This window comes from Pinus tabuliformis, chromosome 5_2 (assembly GCF_031772625.1).
Source record: "Pinus tabuliformis cultivar Carrire ecotype Pingquan chromosome 5_2, CPIR1, whole genome shotgun sequence".
Taxonomy (NCBI): domain Eukaryota; kingdom Viridiplantae; phylum Streptophyta; class Pinopsida; order Pinales; family Pinaceae; genus Pinus; species Pinus tabuliformis.
Window position 1 is genome coordinate 85,756,940 of NC_142306.1, and position 22,245 is coordinate 85,779,184.

Here is a 22,245-nt window from a genome sequence, read left to right on the forward strand (position 1 = left end):
AACCATAGGAATTGCGCAAGGAAATAGGGGCTTGGAGAGTAGCATAAGAGGCTAAGGATTTGTCTTGATCTATCATGTGAGCTTAGAGATTGATTATACTTGTGATGGGATTTTTCTTGTGAGAACAAGCATTGTATTCTCATCTTGGATTTCTAATTAATGCAATATAGATAGTAGAGGTTTTGAACTATGGCTTTCCCCGATACCTAGTGTATTATGTGCCATTGATTTATCTTCTTCTTTTTCATATTGTTTTCATCGATATATTGGCTTACAATTGTTGAAAGTAGAAGTCGAATCTTGTCCTGTGCTTTAGTACATTGCATGAGCTTGTGAATCTATAGGAAATTCTACAAAGTGGCTAAACATAATGCGTTGTGTTGTCATCTTAAAGGTTGTCTTGTTTGTAATCCCCCTATACCAATTCTGTAACCTTTTATCTCCCCAATATATCCTCTAATGTTTGGGGAAATATATCATGAATTTTCTTTTGGAGTATGGTAAATATTCTACCAAGAAATTTCACTTGATTCATTGGGCTACATTGTCAATTCCAAAATTGTGTGAAGGACTAGGTATTCTTGACTTTGATATGATGAGTTAGGCTATTGGAGCTTTATTGGCATGGAAATTCAAATCTAACACAAAAAATTGGTGGGATAAAGTTCTTATTGCAAAATAATATCAATAGGGTAACAGAATAAGGATCAACATAAACCAATGCACATGATACGAGTCCCCTATATGGAAGCTTATCTCATCTACAACCACGCTAATCAACAAAAAACTTACCTGGACACTGGGAAATTGATCCATAATTCACTATAGGACTGACTCCACAATGAACCACCATCCTCTTAAAGATTTAGGAGCTGTGCATTCCCTCCCAATCCATTTAAGTAGCCAAGAATTAATACGTTGGTTCAAGTTGTAGGTTTGAACCCTATACAGAAATTACATAAAAACTAATTCTTAAAAAGATAATAACAATGATGAGAAAATAAAAAATCTATATAGATATTTTCTCTTGAAACCCAAAACTGGGAAAACCAGATTGATTTTTCATTATACTCCTTTTAGTGTTACGATACATTATATACATGTTGAAGCATTCATAAACCCCAATCCATCAACCCTAGATTAGAACATAATCATAGTTCTCTTGACCAGATCTACAAAATACCATGGGAAAAACCATCACGCCCAAACATCCATGCAAAAAAACCATGCACAAAACCATGTGTAGGTCTACCCACCATCCTTGGGTTTGATCGAAATACTTGGGTCTACTCAACTATTATTGGGTCTACATTAAAAAAAATATTGGGGCACCCCCCTACAAACCCCCTACCATATACGAATATAATGCATACCCAACACAAATCTCTCAGTGGGATGGCTTGTGACAATGGAAAACCTAGAAGCTTAATGATTTTCTTGCAGATATTTTTCCTCTGTGGAGAACCTAACAGAAATTATGATGGGTTGTGCCCCTTGGAGAGAATAGGTAGAAGACCAATTAAGCTAGAAGTCACATGTATACATGGTCAAGTTTGGATATGAATGATGTGTATCTCTACTAGCTTGTGAAGCAAGAACCATCTTCAACCCTATTTGTCTTAGTGCAAGTACTTTCTCTAGATTCTTTTCTATCTCCCTACTAGTTCAAGAAAATAAAATTATTACCAAACCTATTCATGGTTGTGAAATTTTCTTCTTTTTTGTGCCATGGTCCCCTCTATCAATTGAGGAAACCATAAATATATTTTTCCCTTGTCAAGGTAGTGCAATTTTATTTTTGGTACACTTCCATGGGATTAAACATAGGTATCCCAACTTGCCTCATTATTTAAGGAATATTTCAGTCTTTTTGGCAAAATTTTCCTTTGCCAATTGGTTATTCTCTTCTATGTTTGTTGTATAACTAGTTCCATGTGCTTGTTGGATCTCCTCCCACTCCTTGTGTTTTTAAGCTACTTCTAACAAAATTCCTTAGAGCTCACTTGGAAGTTGGCCTTTTAGTCTCTCCTTGATACCTTTACATTGGACCTCAAACTCCTTTGTACCCTATCCTTAGAGTCACTCCCTCTTCCTAGTAAAATTCCAATATCATTTCAAAAATGACCTCTAACGTTCACAAGTGGTACTATTACTAGTAATAAGTTCCCTCGACAATTTGAAGATATGCAGCTTGAGAATATGGACCCGAACTAAGAAGTTCAACAATAAATGAATAAAATCATCTTCTAGTAGATTAAATTCAACCACTTAATGTTAAATTAATTGATCGGTATGACAAAATTGATGCCTTGCAAAAGAAACTAGATGAATTGCAAATGAAGATGGAGATAAGTGAAAACCAAAGCTCTACAAGCAATGGTATTGGAAACCAAATATTTTGGAGATTTTTCTATAGTGTTGATGCAAAGTAGCATGTAGAGGAGGGAGTGGCATGGGAGACAAGTAGCGTACATGTAGTAATAAGGACTAGTGTATAAGAGAGAGACAGAACGTAGGGAAGGTTTTCATAAAGGAGGCAACCACATCAAGCTAGTGAAGATGCACACGAATAAATTTGGTAGTTTGGATTTTGGAGGAATGGTGAAGGAAAACATGATTGTTATGATCAGAGAATATTGATCTAGGTGGATATTGGTGGCCACCCACCTATTCCACTTGGACTCCCACCAATATTCCTTTTAGTTTCCTTAATTGTGGCAAAATGTACTATTTTTGGTATTTTTTCATGTATTAAACTTCCAGAGCCATTTCGAGGCCCTAAACGATGTTTTTTCTGGAAAACATGAAAACCTGTTTTTGGTGGTAGGGGTTTTCAATCATAATTTTTAGTCCATGGATATGTATTTCTAGCAAGGTATCGTATATATCAAATGAAGATTGTATTCCAAAGCTATGACCCTAAGAAGTTGATGTACTAATTTACCCCAATGGAGCCCACAAACCTGGTGCTTCATCTCCTAGGGTAAGGTTTTTGAATGTTTAGGGTTTTCCATTATTTCTCAATAATAAATAGGCCTGCAAGCCTCATTGTAACATAGTTCAAAAGGCATGTATCCACCAAATCGCTTCTTAGAGATAAGCTACCATCGTTTGGGCTAGATTATTTCAATTCTCCATGTAAATAATTTTCAATGCTTTGTTATTAGTGAATTGAAGTTATATTTTTGGTGTATCTTTGTGTTTATGTTTATATCTATATTTCATTTTTTTCTTTCATAAATTTGGATCAATGGTATTACAACAGCCTTCTCTTTCTCTATTTTTTTATGCATATCCCCAACGAGGTTAGGGTAGAAGAAGTTAGGGAATGAACTGGTTGAACCTTTGCAAGACCAGCCTCGCGGACCCTAGTGACCTCCCATGGTGGAAGAAAAGAAAGATGAGGGAACTGGAGATCCTTTCAAAATATTTCTAGAAGAATCCCTCAAGTAACAAAGGAATGTGATGTTGGACAACTCTGCCTAGATCCTTCAATGCATACCCACAGACAATGAATCTTCATCCAATATACAACTTGGAGGTGCTACTCCCTTTAAGATTAAATTCAACTTTGACATTCCCATATTTGAAGTCCAGATAGATGCATGTGTTATATATGAATGGTTAAATATGTTGGAAAGATATTTTTTGGTTCATGACTTTTCCAATAGGGAGAAGATTACATTTTCACTCCTCAAAGTTCCCCCCCACATTAAGGACTAGTGGGAAACCTACTGTGAGCATAGGGATGAGAGGAAATCCTCGTTATTTTTAATCGCACCCACTTTGAATTATTTTCAAGATGCCATCATGGAATAGTATTACCCTATCCTAAGCTATTAAGACAAGTACATAAAGTGGACCACAGTACAATAGAGAAGGGACCAAGACGTGTTAGAGTTCACAAATATTTTTCATACCCTTCACATGAAGTTGGGTATCAAGGATTATGATAATAATCTGGTACTCAAGTGTTTTAGCTATCTACGTAAATACATTTAGGATGATATGGAGTTCCTGGACATATCCTCACTTGGAACCACCTATCAATACACTGTCAAAATTGAGAAAACATTTAAACAAAAGAACCGAGACTTCGGATCTCTGAATCCGAAGTAAGGGAAGGGTGCCCCAAAATCATAGAACAAAGGACGAAACTAAGGTAGGGTGACCCAGGACAACCTACTAAAATTGTAAGAAAATAACAACACCATGAAGACAATGAAGCACATGGGAAAGCAATGTGAGTTACATAAGAACCCCACTCACAACATAAGTGAGAGTCAAGTCAAGAAGTCACTAGTGGCTGAACTAAAGTCTTTAGAGTCAGATGCATGTTCTAAATCTGAGTCAGAACCTAAAAAAGGGAATGAAAAAGGAAAGTAAATTATTGATGTGGAGCAAATCACCACCATTTTCACTACTAAGATCTAGAATATTGAGCCCGAAGATCGAGAAGAAGGGGAGTGTCTCTTACACTACCAGATTTGGGTGAATGGTTCTCCACTACTATTCATTGTCAATAGCTGGAGATAAAAGGACATCATCTTAGCAGAGTTCATTAAGCAACTGAGCCAACCAACCACACCACACCCACAACCATGCACCATTGGGTGGCTCCACCAAGGACAATTTCTTCGCATCAGCCAGTAGTGTCGTCTTTCCTACAACATCAAACCCTTCATAGATGAGATACTATGTGACATTTCTCCTCTTGAAGTTTGTGATGTATTATTAGGCCAACCATACTTGTGGAAGCATCATGTTGTGTATGAGTTGAGACCTCTCAGTATTATTATTTATTTTGGAAGTAAGGTGTACAAAAAACTAGAGGGAGACCCACCTACCGGCATCTCTTTGATATTTGCTAAGAAATGCAATAAGATCATCTGCGAGACCAGGAAATTTATTTTCTTTTTTATTCACACTCAAAGTAAGGGGAATATCATGGCCAAATCCATGGCTCCCGGGAAGGGTTCCTCCACGTAGTAAAAGTAAGTGGATAATGTTGTGGAAGAATAAAGGGACAAATTCTCCTCACCCATAAGGGTACCCTTTCACCGTAAGCTCAAGGATTTGATCGGTATGACTTCGAGAGCACCTCTACCCAATGGGCTGATATATGTCTACTCCATTATGGAAAATGAAGAGATCAATCATACAATCTAGGAGTTGCTGCAAAAAGGGCACATCCTACCAAGTTCCTCACCCTGTGGGAGCATGATTTTACTTTTACATAAGAAGGATGGGACTTGGAGGCTCTACATTAATTATCAGGCACTAAAAAAAATAGCTATCACGAAAAAGTATCCAATCTCCATAGATTGATGACCTTCTCGACCAACACAAGGGGGGGATTATTTCAGCAAGATCAATCTGAATTCTAGTTATCACTACTTTCTAATAGATCCCAGATATGTATGAAGACCACCTTCAAATCCAAGAAATGCATTTTTGAATGGTTGACCATGCCCTTCTGGTTGAAAAATTCCCCTAATAATTTTATAAGGTTGATAGATGACATCTTGTGTCCCTCCACAAACTCATTCATGGTTTTTTATCTGAGCGATACATCATCTTCAGCAAGAGTTGGGAAGAGAACTTGTTACACATTCAGTAGGTCCTTCAAACCCTGTGGAACCACAAACTATGCGCCAACTTTGATAAATTCGCATTTGGCTTGAACCAAGTCCAATATATGGGATACATCATTAATGAGAAAAGAGTGCATGTGGATCCAGCTAAGATCCAACTCATTCGGGATTGTCCAGCTCTCACCACTCTAACAGAGCTTCGCAACGTTTTGGGCCTTTCCAATTTCTTTCGAAGGTTCATCTTGGGATTCTCTCATATCACTCAGAATTTGAGTCAAGTTACCAAGGGTAGAGTGAAAGAAATTTTTTCCTAGTCCGAGTCCCAACATAAGGTGTTTGTTGAGCTGAAGCACTACCCTTTCTCTACACTAGTATTCACATTTCCAGACTTGCAACAACTGTTTGAAATTGAGACAGATGCCTTTGACTATGCTATTGGTGTAGTTCTCACCCAAAAAGGGCATCTCGTGGCCTATCATAGTGAAACACTTTCTGACACCATTTGATAATACCCCACCTATGTAAGGAGATGTACTCCATCGTGCAGGCTTGTCGGTAATGGAAAAATTACAATCCGGGGAAGGAGACGATCATCCACATAGATCATAGAATCTTCTAGTTTATATAGACCCAAGGGAAATTTCTGAATGATCACCATCAAAAGTGGTCCATATATCTTCAACAGTTCCATTTGAATATTAGTAACAAGAAGGGTAGCACCAATCATGTTTCAGATTGTTGCATTCAACCACCAGTTGCAACACTGACCGCTGTTCACAACTCTTGTCGCCATGACACCTCTAGATGGATGAATCTATATAATAATGATACAAAGTTCATGACAACATAGAAGATTCTAGTGGATGGCAAGAAAGTTTCAGACTTCCACCTCCAAGATGCATTATTATGCTACCTAGGCCACATCTGTGTTCCTTCAATTGAACATGCCAAGCTAATTTGACAGGCATGCTACAATTGAGTCACGGGACACCTTGGTGTGGAGAAAAATGTGGCCATACTGTGTAAGTATTTTTATTGGCTAAATGTGTGACAAGGTATTGGAAAATACATTAGATCCCACACTGTTTGTGCCATTGTCAAGCTAAATATTAAGAAGAATGTCTTGTATAATCATCTACCTACACCTAGAGGGCCCTAGCAATCCATCTCCTTGGACTATATGTTTGGCCTTCCTTCTACCAAGAATGGAAATCAATTTGTATTTGTGGTCATCGATATATTTTCTAATACAACCGTATTAGCTACCCGTAACAAGAGTATCACAGTAGATGCCACTGCCAGATTCTTCTTTGAACGAGTGTGGATATATTATGGGATCTTGTAGACCATTATATATCATCGGCATGTAGGTTTCTAAACATGTTTCAGTCGACCCTTTGGTCCTTTTTGGACACCAAACTCACCAAGTCGATCGCATTTCACCCCTAGACTGATGGCTAGACAAGGAGTGTCAACAAATTGATTGCACACATAAGATGCATGTACAACTCTAAGAATATGTGGACATGGAAAGAGAGTATTCCCTATGTATAACACAACTACAAAAGAGCTCTCCATAGCTTGACTAGCCACAAACCCTTTGAAGTGGGCCTAGGATTTCAGCCATTATGTCCCCTTGATGTTACACTGTCTTTTGCAGCTATGCACGAAATATTTTCCCATGTTTGGTTCAAAGTGGATAAAGCCACTATGTTTATTGAGTGAACTCAACACATCCACTAGTAAGTTCATGACATCTTGGAGAAAACCAATGAAAAATAGAAACAACATCATGATCATCATCGGGTGCCACATAAGTTTCAGGTGGGTGACAAAGTTTGGTTACATCCATAGAAAGAGTGCCTTGCTAGAGACTATCGTAAACTTTGATCACTTGTATACGACACTTACACCATCACCAATGTTGTGGGGACAACACTTTCAAGCTCAATATCCCCCCATTCCTTGGCTTGCACCCTGTATTCAATGTGGACCACCTTCATCCATACTTACCACCATTGTTGGACACATCAGACATTGTTGAGCAGTTGACATCACCAGAGCTCAACCCTGACTGCATTAAACATGCCAAAATGGATCGAATCATGGACACATAGATCGAGAGCACTCACAAATAGACGATCCAACTGTATCGAGTTTTCAAAGCTAGCCAACTCTTTCGCCAGGGCAAGTGGTTGACCAAGGACCAAGTTTAGTAGAAGTTTCCCCATCTCATGGAGGAACTCAAGACCTTGTAAAACCATTGTTTCTTTCAATTTCCTTAATTATAGCATAGTTTACTATTTTGACAAGTTTTTGGTTCGTGAACTTTCGAAGCCATTTTGAGGCCCTAAACAACAATTTTTTTTTTAAACATGAAAGCACATAGCCTACGATAGGGGTTTGCAATCAAAATTTGTAGCCCTTGGATATATATTTTTAAGGAGCTATCATACATGTCCAATGGATATCATATGCCAAAGTTACGACCCTGGAAATTTGATATATCAATTTACTCCAATGAGGCCCATAGACTTTTGGTGTTTCATCTCCTAGGGTTAGGGTTTTTGGATGTTTATGGTTTTCCATTATTTCTCAATAATAAATAGGCCTTCAAGCCTTATTGTAACATAGTTTAGAAGACATGTAGCCGACATATCTCTTCTCAAAGATAAGCTACTAGCGCTTGAGCTAGTTTATTTCCATTCTTCATGTAAACAATTTTCAGTGCTTTTTTATTAATGAATTGAAGTTCTTCTTTCACTCCATCTTTATGTTTTCATTTATATTTGTATTTCATTTCATTCCTTAATAAATATCGATCAAACATGCAATATATTTGTATAAGGGAGGAAGTTGGATAAGTGGTGACAAACTAGTATTAGATATTTTCAGCAAAGGGTTAAATGGCATGGGACAATTGTGTTGAAGTTGTTAGAAAATATCGAAAATGTTTAGCTAGTGTGGAGGATAGCTGAAGGAGTGGAGAAGTGTAACACCCCACCCCACATTTACCCACTTTTACAAGCTCACTATGGTAAACATGAGCTAAGAATTACTATGCATGATCTAGCCTCCAATATTTTGTAATGGAAATTGGGACTAACTTACCAACTTGCACAAAACTTACTACATCACCCACACACACTAGATAACCGAGATATCATACACTTTCCACTGCTAAACTTTTCATTGAGATGGAACCAATTTTTACCTAACTTTATAATTGATTCTCATGCAATAAGACTATTCCATGCAACCACAGGCCTCTAGCCGCATGCACAACACATCCTTAGTGTGGCTATAGCAAAAAATTCTAAGTTTTGTCTTTGCAGATAGAGACTTTGTTCCAAATTTTTTAGGCTAGCCTACTAGCCAACTGCCCAAGACTATATCGGTCATTTGTACGAAGCTTTAGACTATGTTTCCAAGCTTTGATCTTACTCAAGCTTTTCCAAATTCATAACAATCATTAATAAAAACACTTGATAAACATCGTACCTAAAGATCATGAACGCACAATTTTTCATTGTTTAAATAGTTTCACCATAGAATCACTAAGAAGGATTACTACCCTCTCAAGCTAGCTGAAAAGACACCTCTTTGGTCATGCAATCATATAACCATTCAATAACTTATCAAACTATGAACAAGATCCATAAGAGGACATCATATGAAAAGAATGTACCATGCCTATAACTATCGTTTAACCAAAATGAATCTTGCATGGAAAACCAATCATAAAATCAAAAAAACAACCAATACTTGTGCTCATTGATCTCAATAAGCAATAAAACATACTAATGTATGCATAAAACTAACCATGTCAAGGACTTCCACGTACCACCCGACCATAGATTCGGTTGAACCAAATATTTCTTTCATTCAATCACCCCCATGCCATATTCAAATCATGAATGTGGGATCACATGGGATAAACCAAAACAAAACCAACTCTAGAATCCAAAGGTTATACCACCTCCACCCTCAAGGCACAATCATTTCACCCAAAAGGGTCCAGAAATCACCAAAACCAAAACAAGCTTAGATGCCTTAGGATCTCTTCACCATACCTAGAGTAATTTTCTTGTCTCCACCCACCTGTCAAGAGATTCTTAGAGAAAACCATTTCCACCATCAACCCTTGGTATTTTTCCTCAGACCAACTCAACTATATCTAAATTTATCAACAATCTAAAGCTCAACCAAAATGAAAAACCACTATACCATTGTTATCCAAGAAATGGAAAAGGAAAGGTTGTACATCACTACAAATCTAGGAAAATCCCATGCTAGTGACCGAAAAATGACCAATAAACCAAATGTGTGAACTGTGCATTGAAATCACAGCAACATAAACATAAATGAAACTTGTTACCAAAAAAATCCTCTGGTTGGCTACTCTTCCTCTACCTGATTTTTCCCCTTAATTATTGTTGTCCAACTTTCCTCCTCCACCCCCTTGTTCCTTGCTTGCTTGCTTATGTCTTCCTTGTGTCCAAGTGCTTGTTCGGTTTCTTGCTCTCCTCTTCTCTAAGTGAATGATAGAATCTCCAAGACTGTGCATGAATGTTCTCTCTCCTTTTTCTTTTCTTTTTCCATTCCTTTTCCTTCATTTTCCATTGCATGCATATTCATGTCCCTTCATCTTCCTTTTCTCTTATTTCCATTATTTTTGTATTAATTGCCATTTATTGCCCTTTTCCTTTTTTTATTTCAATGTTCATTTCCATAACCAATTAATAAACAACAAATGGATCCCAATATAATGTTTTTCTCTTCCATTTAGGTTGGAATACATGTCAATGTTGGTTTTATTTTTTCCTTTTATAATGCCCATTTACTACATGGAACTTTAAACCGGGACTACGACAATGCCCTCCACCTTGGGCGAACATTGTGCTCAATGTTCCATGACACTTATGACTAGCCAAAACTATTGAACCTGACAAAGATATTTCTTATGGAGCTTTGACACCTAGCTTGATGCAAGTATTTACAATGAAAAACTATTGAAACATGACTAACATACTATTTATTGGATAAACACAACTCGAAGTAGTATTTACGATGACACAAAAACACACACACATATAAAATAAAATAAAAAAAAATAAAAAAAAATTGTTTCAACTAAAAAATAATGAAGGATATAATGTCCACATCTGATCAACCATCTCCCATGTAGCTTCATTAGTCCCAAAGTGCTTCCACTACACTTTGACTTTCTCTATTTCTCGGTTCCATAGCATGATATTCTTCCACTACATGATGCATTAAGGCTCTAGTTGGAACTCTCCTTTTGGCTCCATCTACAATACATACCAATGAATCACATGATAAAAAGCCCGTATATATGTTTTAAGAAATGAAACATGGAAAACATCATGGAAATTTTGTGATGGCGGAAAAACAAATTTGTAATCCACTCGTATAATCCTGTCAAGGATCTCAAAATGCCCGCAATACCAAGGTGCCAACGTGGCACATAATATAACCTTAAAGCAATATTCTTGGGATTGATACACAAATATACATGCTCTCCAACCTGAAACTCCTTGAATACCCTATGTTGATCCACATAGAACCTCTACCTATCATGTGTTGCCTTCAAATTATTTATAATAACTTGCATCCCCTACTCCATCTCCCTCAACATATCTAGCCCAGTCAACACCTTGTTCACTAAATCACTCCAACTATTAGGAGTAATACAACTCCTCCTATAGAGAGCCTCAAATGGACTCATCTTCAAGGATTCATGAAACCCATTATTATAAGAAAACTCCACTATTGGAAGATAATCCTCCCACTTCCTCTATCGATACACCACATACATCCTCAACACATCCTCAAGAATCATGTTAACCCTGTGTTGTAGCCGCTACAACCACCCTCCAAAGTTTTGGCTTGCACCTAATTTTTGAGCCTCCCTTGGGAGTTTCACTTGATGACTGTGCACCCTCAAGTTCACTCCGTGAGCCGTGGGAGTCTTTGCATCCACCTTCCTTGTTCATTACACCCAAGTTTCTACATGTCAGTGTCTAAGTCATGCTTACGACCATGTTCTGGTTATGCTCAAGGTCTTCGATTCATGTGTACTTATTGTGTTCGCTATGAAAGCATCTATATCACTCCCAGATAGAGTCACATTCACTATCGCACAAGCGTCATCACGGTCAATCAACGATCAATCACGAGTTTCAGCTTGTTGCTTTCACTGTTGTTCAGTCATTCTGAAAATGTGTGTTTGGATGTCTTGATTCGTTTCGTCATCGAGTCATGTGAGTGTGTGTTGCATGATCACCTATGCATCTTTTGATCATTCACACACTTAGTCATTTTGCTAAAGTTTTGACAACCCGACTCCCCTCTAACGGTCAAACCATAACCCCGCCATTGACTCAATTGACTGTCACCCGAAACAGTGCAGAAGCACCAAGCAATTCTTTCCAGGTTACGTTGATCACAAGCAATCCAGTCATCTTTCATGCTAACCACCCGAATAGTCAGACTTGACAACCACCCCAAGATTGACTCCCATAAAAAATTGTGTAGAGTCTACTAACCTTGGTTGCTCTTCTAACTGAGGAAATTGCATAGACAGGATGGATAGATACCAAGTTTCTGTCCATGTCTCCCTCAGAAAATTGTCCAGTTTTCCCAATCATTCCTCCCGACAATTGACTAGTTTCTCATATAGGAAATTTCATAGATTTCATGAGAAGGCCTTTTGCTAGACAGCAGTCCACTCAACTCAAAAACTACATGGAGAAGATCAACAGGCCAGCCTATTAGCCTCAGTATAGTTTTCCTCACCAACAGCTCCTAGTAGCAAACTGCCAGTTCCCTCCAGAAATTGCACTGTTTCTGCTGCCAAGCACCCAACAATTGAATGCCTATTCCCCTTGGGAATTGTGTAGTTTCTACTGCCAGTGACCCAACAACCAACTACCAATTCCCTCTGGGAATTGTGTAGTTTTGACTACCAGACTCTCGGTCAGTTCCCCCCAAAAACCGCACAATTTTTTCCTATTGATCCTCCTTACGGCCTGACCCGTTCCTCCAGAAAATTGCTCAAATTTTTCCTTCCAGCCCCTGCTATCCGCTCATTCTAAAAACCACGTATATTCTACCTACCTTGCCTTCCTACAGCCCGAACTGTCCCTGTCAAAATCTGTGCAAATTTTCCTTTCGGCCGAGCTAAACCTCGCGGAGAGTCACTGTCGACTTGGATTGACCATCGTCATCACTCAATGACTCTTACACAGTTTTGATCAGCAGTTCTCGAGGCCATCATCCCGCTTTGCAACCTTGTTGCCTCTCCTGGTCACCTACATCTGAAATGATCATGTGTCATGGTAAACTAAGAGGTTTTTGGATTTTCTATCGTCTCATCATCAGTGATTGCAGGAACAGTTACACTAACAAACATGATGTGACAATGAAAGGGATGAACTAAGGGAGCACATGTAGAAGGGCAGGTTCACCAACAGATGAACGAAAGATGCATGTGAAAATTGTGCTCGTGAATGGATAATCATGCAAATATGTCTTCACGGATGGACGAATGATCAAACAGGCAAGATGTTCTCATAGATGGATGAATGGATGCACAGATGAACATGCACCTTTCGTGAGCAGATGAGCCTGTCAAGCCTTCCAACATGCAAGCAAGGAACAACATGCCAAAGCATCATCGAGCGAACCAAAGACCATCGAAGACTTTGTGCACTTTTCCATGTAGAGGTGAAGTTGTCTTACACCATGAAGACATCCATCACCTGGTAGCACTTTAGCTCGACATGCACTCCAGTAGTAGCACAAATGTACCAGCACTATCATGTTGAGTCATTTCATTATTCATGTTGCCCAAATCTCTATTATGGGATATGTTTTCAATCAATGTAATGTAACATGGAAGTCAAAGAGACCCACTTGTTATGAAAAGAGTCATGAAAAGTTGAAAAGTCATGGAAGTCAAATAGTCATGAGGGTATTCCAACAACCACAAGGGTTAGTTTCACCACTGGCTATAAATAGCCCCCTCATTTATACATGAAAGGACTTTTCACCTTAGCTCCTCCTACATAGCCAAGAGTGTCTGTGATCTTTTCTTTGGGGAGTAAGTAGTGGCTCCAATGCCCCACTCATGGGGTTAATGATGTATGGTGTCATGATGTGTCTTGGAAATTTCACTTAATTTAGAAGCCTACTATGAGGCCATCATGTTTTCACACATGTATTTTAACTATTGCAAGACTAATCTTGAACACTTGTAATGCATGTTGCTTTAACCTGTGTTGAACAATTGAACTATTTCGCTTGCTGTAATGCATAATCTATTAATGGAAATGTGTTGTATGTGTCGTTAATGTTGTCTTTCCTATGGTGGTTATCTTCCCAGACATCAGACAGACGTTTTGCATAAAGCTTTAGGTAACAACTGTTGCGCTTGTTCAGACTCATCTGTTGAGTGCTATGCATGTTATCTTACCTTGTGTGTTGTGACTACCACATCCGTGTGAACTGTTCCTCCAGAAGTTGTGCACATCCTATTGTGTTGTGTGTTCCTAGCCGAGTTGGGACTTCATCCCAACCAACTTGGGACTCACTCTCACCCTCTCGCCTTACAGTGAAAGAACCATTGACACAAGTACACTAGCATTCACCAGGCACGTGAACCTCACTTCTCAAAGGCAAAGTAGACCACTCTCCTATGTTGACAATCAAGAGTTGAGGAAAAGTTTTAATACAATGGAAACTGAGCCATCATACCAGATGGGACTCCCACACCAAATGGTGTGAGGTCTAGTTGGGACTTCATACCGAGGTGATCCCCTGAATGTTTCCACCATCAACATTTCTGGCACTAGAAGGAGGGCAACCAGTTATATATGGCTAAACATCCCCTCACACTCATTCATCAATGATCTGGTAAATGCAGTAACTCACACTCCCTATCACCTACACACGACTCTGCATTTGGTTACTCCTCAACTCCCAGGATTGAACACAAGATTTTGTATCATCAACTTCACTCCGTCTGTCCCATCACTCACCAGTTCGCGAAAGCATTCAGACTGATCCCATGAATACAACATCTTCAATACACATCAAGGAAGCCAAAAGCCACTCCCATAGGAGTTTTTGTATCATCGGTGGAAGAATAAGTCCTTGCCAAATTTGAAGGTCTGCCAAAAGCTATTGAAGATGGAGAGGAGCCTCCGATCTTTCGACAAGGTGAACAAGACACTCTTGTGATCTTGGGATTGAACTCCGGTATAGGAGGCGGAGGGTAGGGAAGTGGAGGAAATGGAGGTGAAGACAAAACAACAAACTCAGAGCCAGAACCATTAGACTCTAAAAGAGAGGAAGAGGATGAAGAAGAAGAAGAGATGCCTGACCCAAATCTTGAATGGGTGACTCGGAGACCATTGGCTCTCCCTGTTGTTTTGCACAAGATGCCGAAGTGAGCAGAGAGAATGAACATCAAGTTCAACATTGGCAATACAGTGAAGGTGTAAGACCACCTAGACAACTTCTACATATAGCTGCAGACCCTTGAGGTACAGTTTGATGACATAGCATGTAGATTGTTCCCATGTACCTTGGATGGTCGCATAGCTGCATGGTATCACAACCTTCCACCGAACTCTATATAGTGGGGTGCATTCAAAAGCATGTTCCTTGAGAAGTTTGCTAACGACAAAACCCTAGCCATGCTACTCAAAGTGTTGAGAAGCCTCAAGATGGAGGGAAAATAATAGGTAAAAGACTTCAATAAGAGGTTTAAACGTATTTCGAACAAGTTTTCAGCGGACACTAAACGTCGTGACTCCATCACTGTTGATTACTACACGTCCACACTTCCAACCAATGTTGCGTAGTTTGTCAAGCAAGCTACGAAACCAACACTCTTGGAAAGTTGCAAAGAGGCTATTGTTGTTGAGAAACACCTGCGCGTGATTGAAGTAATGAAGGACAATGAATCAATGAAGGACTCCAAAGATGCAAGCAGGAAGCCCCAAGCAATGGCGAGCAAGGGAAGAGATAAGGAAGCAACCCATATTGAGATCTTCACTCACCTTGTCAAGAACTTGACCACGGAAGTGTCCGAGCTCAAGCAATGGAAAATATACACATTTGCAAGTAGCCATCCACCCATGAATCGACAAGCAAACAAATCTCATCAAGCAACAATCGATTCGCTTCAAAAAATGTGCAGAAGCCTGTGTTCCAACTCGAATAGTGCGCAAATCCTATGTTTTGTTCCTTCCACGAAGAACATCACCCCGAGAACTCTTATTCATATTGGAAGTGAGTCCTTAGCTCTATCTGCAGTTATACACTCGATGCAAAAAGCATTGTGGAGGAGAAGATGGAAAACATTGAAATGATGAAGAGGTTGCAACTTATGAAACATCAAGTTCTGGGCATGTGGTGAACGCATATCAGTGCTCTCAAGTAATGTCAAAGATGAACACCGAGAAGCATCCCCAAAAGAAAAATGATCATTACAATGTTAGGAGTAAAGAGGCTCGCCCTACACTTGGGGAAAAGAAATAAAAGGTGAGATTTCTAATGAATAAGGTCGATCCACTGGGCGCCCCAAAGCAGAAAACACAAAGCAAGTCCTGGAAGATAGCGGTGGAAAAGAGTACATCCATGAGTAGCAAGTTACAAAACACTCTTTCGAACAACATGAACATCCGTTCCATCCAGGACACCTTGGTGAGTCTACCACCTCTCGATTATTAAAAAAATTATGACAGGAAGAAAACTTGAGCGAACATTAGTTTTTTCGAGTTAGCCAAGGTCCAGAGTCAGCCAGATATTGTACTGCATGCATTAGGACATATAGCAGCAGACAACGCAACCTCTATTGGCATGGGAGCAAGCACACCTCCCAGATCACTTTCCACTATGCGAAATACACTCCAGATGGAAGAAGACAACTCAGGTTGGTCCCCATTCCTACTTTCATTTGAAGTTTTTAACTACAATGTTCACAACTACTTGGTTGATTCTAGCATGGCAGCCAACGTCATGCTGCTCTCCATCGCTAGGAATATCAATGCTCAATGGAATGAGACATCCACGCGAATCATCCAAATTGATTGGACATCAGTACTAGCCATTGGTGAACTTTGAAAATTGATCATCCGACTATCTCATGAAAATCGAGTCTGCCAATGCATCAAAATAGTTGTTTTGGACATACCAGAAGCATATGTTCTACTACTTAGTAGAGACTGGTCAAGGAACCTAGATGGATATTTTTCTACAGAATGGTCTCACATGTGGCTTCCATACAAGGGAAAATGCAACCAAATTCGGGTGTTATCCAAGAGGTATATGAAACACAACGTCACTCCCTTTAATGGCAAGAACAAACTGTTGGACTTCAGAGAACTCATGTTTGGAAACTACCTTCTGGAAACAACATTGGAGTGTTATCTTACATAGCTAGCTCCAACCTCATCAGACACATCATTGCGACTCCTTCCTTGCCCAACTAATGGTAATTGTGATGTAGGAAAGTGTTCCCTCTGTGGATAGAGGCAACTCTTCTAGCCCTAGAGTGGGTCTAGTCACAAACAAGGATAGATCAACAATAGCTTTCCTTAAACAGTCATAGTTGGAGGCATACCTCAATCGGTGGTCGATGGAGTTCTGTTTCGCTGCTCCAACTTCCGCAATGAGTAATCAACCTAAAACAATGCAAAGCAAATACAACAAAGCACGTAATTGGAAAACAACAATGATCTATTTACTCACAAAGTCAACAAGTCATGAGCTATCAAGTAAATTACATACAAGACATAGGAAAACATCATTGACTGTATTAATAATGAAATAAGAGCAAGCTTACAACCAAAGTCTTGACGTCACAAACCTTCTCAGAGGGATCCAGACAGCATGTTCCTCAAGCATTCACTCTTCGAAGATGGATCTCCCAACATACAAAGTTCTCCCTCACTCATAATTTTTACACAAAACCAAGGGCACTTCACAACCTTCCACAAACTATCAACAATCCCACACTTGTCACACTCACACCAGCTATCTAGCAAACTCACAAACACTAACAGCACTGCTCAACTAGCCAACTATCAAAAACCAGCAATGCATAGCAATGGTGAGAGTTTAAATAGGAGGAGTCTCCATGAAAGGTGGAAGAGTGAGCTTATCCCCAAGGAAGGTAGCACAATTGATGGAACTGCCATGCCAGAGAAAGGAGGGTGATACAAACTATGCCAACAGCCAGGTCTGGAGTCATCTTGAAGGCTAACTGTTGGAACAAATTCACCCAATCTGGATCATCGTGGGGGCATAACTGAGCTTTAGCGTTGACATCGCTAGTGAGGAATGTAGCCAGTCATATCATCACTAAAGATAACAAGTAACCTCATGTTGGAGCATGAAATCGGACTATCATGGGAATCAGATGTACTTCCACTATGGCAGCGTGGCTAGACTGTTCATGATTGCCCTTCAGTGCATTTATTAAGTCCATAGTCGCGATGAGGCAGATAACTTAGGAAACGTGGGTCATTTGGTAGCACAAGAGAGCATTTGTTCAATATGAGCATGTTTGACTTGGACACATGACATAGTAGAAGGACTGGAGTGAAGGCAGTAACAAATTACTGTGTAACAGATACCCACTAAAGTATGAAACCCGAGAGAGTGGGAGGGGTGAAATGATTTACGAAACTGACTGGGCTGGAACACCATCTAGAAGAACCTACTTGCAAGTACAACTAATATCTCTGATAATGAAGTACATGTAGTCTAGGCATGGGCGCAGCTAGCCAAAAGACATATGAACTAGGTCTGTGGTATGGACGCAGCCATCCAGCGAATAAGACCATGATAGTGATAAAGGTATGGTCGTAGCCATCCATGAAGACTCAGGTATTGTCGCAGCCATCCATCAATGAGTCATGTAATCACGAACCAATCCACGTAGCTCGAATATGTGTAATCCAAGTTCGGGGTCTTGAACCCAACCGATCATAGTACAAATTCTAACATGCGAATAAATGTGCTAAGGTCGAGCATCATAGAAAGTCGCTTGATTACCGGTCAATGATGAAAATCGTTAACAAGCATGAGAGAAACCACCAATAATGCCAATGGTTCTCAAGGTACTATCTAGCACAATCCACGAAGTGTGAAAAAGGAGCTGAATTCGAACACTCGTGGAATCACCCAATCGATGATCAATGATGAAAGTCAATCATCAAGTGCGAAGAACTTGCCATTGAGGCATGCAAGCTCTAAGGTACCAAAAGCGATCTCTAGATCAATCACCTGGATAATGAGCTAATGTCGACAGGAGACGACCTGTCGTAGGAGGGCCATAATGTTTCCCCCATCAATGACACGAGATAAGGAACAAGTAGCAGATGGTGAAACAGAGTATCGGAGGAGGCAAGGGTGTAAATTGCAGAAGGATTATACTCTTGAACATGTCGGTGACATGACTCTGGAGGGTGGCAGCATTCAGGTACCAAGGGATCAGAGGCTCGATGGAGATGGCACGGATCGGATGGAATGAGGCTAAATGGAAACCCAAACCTATGGAAGGCCAAACGACGATGTATGGATGTCCCAACCCGACAAGAAGCAAAAGTATCGATGTTCAAGAGTGACTAGCTGCCAATGATGATTTCCAAATTTTCCCCCACCATTGTTGGCGAGTACGCCTATTATTTTTGAAAACAAGCTTGAAGGGGATAGCAGATGCTTATAATATAAGCTCGAACGATGGTCGAATCCAACCTAGTAATAGTTTAACGAGCCCTATGGAGGAGAAGCTTGAGTCTCATCATGGTGACGAGTCTAATGTTGTCAGAGTTTAATGAGTCCGACATACGTAAAACTCGGAGTCTTTTTCATGTCTAGAGAGTTTGAGAAAGACATGGAAAGGAAAACTCCAGGGGGGTCCTTTTTCGTAGATTTGTGTCTCTCGAGCCAGAAAAAGTATAAAATGATACTTGAAAGAACCACTTGACCATTACAATCAAGGAGTACTTTTCGTGATTAGTGACATCGACCTAAAAGAGTAGAAAAGCGATCAAAATCACGTCGTTTCGTAACCAATAACGAGCTTGAAAAAACAAAGTCTCGGGAATCTTTTCATGTTTACACAGTCGGAAAAGAGCTTAAAGGTGACTGCCTCTTATTCCATTTAACGAGTTAAAAGGGAAAACTCGGTAGTCTTTTCATCTTTAAATGGTCGAAAAAGAGCTAAAAGCAGACCTCCATTTTTATTCTCTTTAATGAGTCAAAAAAGGAAAAAATACTCGGCAATCTTTTCATCCTTTACGAGTCAAAAAAGGGATTAAAGGTGACTCGTCATAGAGGAATGACTGGTAGCAACTGGTTCCGTCAATGGTGGAACTGCTCAAAACATGTAATGGTCAAGAGGCTGGCTAATAAAACCACTCATCCTTGCGGTTCCTTAGGAAAGGATAAAAATCAAGTGAAAGCATATGATCAGCCAAAGAGGTGGTGGCGATGGAATGAAACAACCAAGGCTCATCTAGCAGAATTTAGCAGATAAAAATGAAATAGCCAAGGCTCATCTAGCAGAATTTAGCCGATAAAAATGACATTCACGAGGTGTAAATCAGGTATGGGTTCATTTTTACACAAGCTTGAACCATGGAGAACTCTGCTTGGATTTGGTTTCATGTTTACTCAAGCTTGAAACAAAAAACTATGCTTGTTATAAGTTCGCATGTCCCCAACATAATGATGCAAATAAAGGTACATGCCCCCCCAAGCTTCATTACATTCAACAAGGTGGATGGAATGAAGGTTCACATTCAAGATCTTGGAAATACTCAACTCGGATTTTACGACATCTTAATCGAAGACTTGATTTGGAAATGGAGTTGTTTCATTTTTTAATCAGGTTGACACAATAAAAGAACTATCCTCATAACCCTTGTTTCATTTTTTAATGAGCTTGACACAAGATCAGGAACTATGCTCGAGACTCTTTGTTTCATTTGTTAACGAGCTTGACACAAGACAAGGAACTCTGCTCGTAACACCTGGTTTCATTTTTTTAACAAGGTTGAGACAAGAACAAATTATCCTCATGACACCTACTCATGGGCCATATAAGAACATGGCTCCCAAGAGATCTTCACGGGATGGAAGAAACACACTCTGGGAGGAATACATGTCATGATGCACAATCACAGATCAGGTTCGATTGCCCCCAGTACATGATGTACAAGACCATCTGCATGATCATCAGCAAAGGTGGAGACAAAACGGGTAGCCACATAATTGACCTATGGCAAGGAAGGCACTGCTTGCGAGCAAGAACAGATAGGGGATGACGGCTGCACAGGAGGCATTGGGGGACTGAAGAACGATAATTGATCTATGGTCACCATTCTTCCATCGTGTGGAAAGCAAACCACATGGAAAAGTGAAGAGACGAGGGTCCCCATGGCATAAACATAGTCATGGCCAAGGAGAAGACTGAAATCTAAAGCACCTTGGACAACCATGACGTCTATATAGATGGTTTTTCCCCCCAAAGTAACAGGAAGCTTTGGGAGGATCCCTAAAGGTCGACTAGTTCCTCCATCAAACGCCAACAGATTCTGTGTGACTGGCACAAGCTGTGGGGAGCCCAAAGCTTGCCAAGTAGTGGAAGGCATAAGACTGACAAACGCACCTTCATCCAAGATAGTGCCAAGTACTACCTTATCATAGGCATGTACTATAATATGGAAAGGCACATAGGATGGAAGGTGGAATGCAGTCAAATGACTCCAGTCGAAAGAAACAACCGAACTACTTGTTGGGGGAATCATATGATTACCCCCCTACTCTACAAGAACTGAAGAAGGACTCTCTTGATCAGCGGGGATAGGAGGGTCGTTTTTGGACTCTGGATAATCTGATGAGACGAGAAGAACATGAGCATGATGCTCTTTCGGAACAGAGTGATCAATAGGTGGAGAACCCAAGTCGACACTCTCTCCAACCAATGGTTGGTCTAAAACAGGCGTAGCACAGCCAGATTTAGAAAGAGGAGCATAGACAAGAGGAGAATCTAAGTCAATCTCTTGGTCGACAGGGAGAGGGTCTGAAGAGAGCCTCTGATAACCAATGGGGATTTGGGGTGAAGAAGTTGTAAGACTTTCCAAAACGGCGGAAGATTTATCCATGAGCAGACAAAGGTGAAGGGGATGGTGGCCTTCACATAGCCTATAGGGGAATCGAATCTTCCCTTTCTTCTTACCACTTCCAGTTGATAGGGTAGCATCATCATGAGCTTCAGAGGATGATGAAGGATGAGCTGATCATGAGACCATACGTCTAAGATCCTAGGAATACCAGGACAATCACGAAAAAGATGGTCACCCTTGCAAAATTTACAAGGAAACTTAACCTTCTACGGAGGGGTAGAAGGTGGTTTAACCTAAGATGTACTCGGAGCAGTAGCTGCACAGGTGGCCTCACATTTATCGAACTTCTTCTTCTTCTTCTTCATCTTCTTCTTCTTCTTAGTCTCCTGGTTACTAGATGTGAAACTTTCACCGGGCAAAGGAGAAGATGAATATGAAGAAACAGGGGAAGAAGGCGTAGGCTCAACCTTGATATCAACATGTCG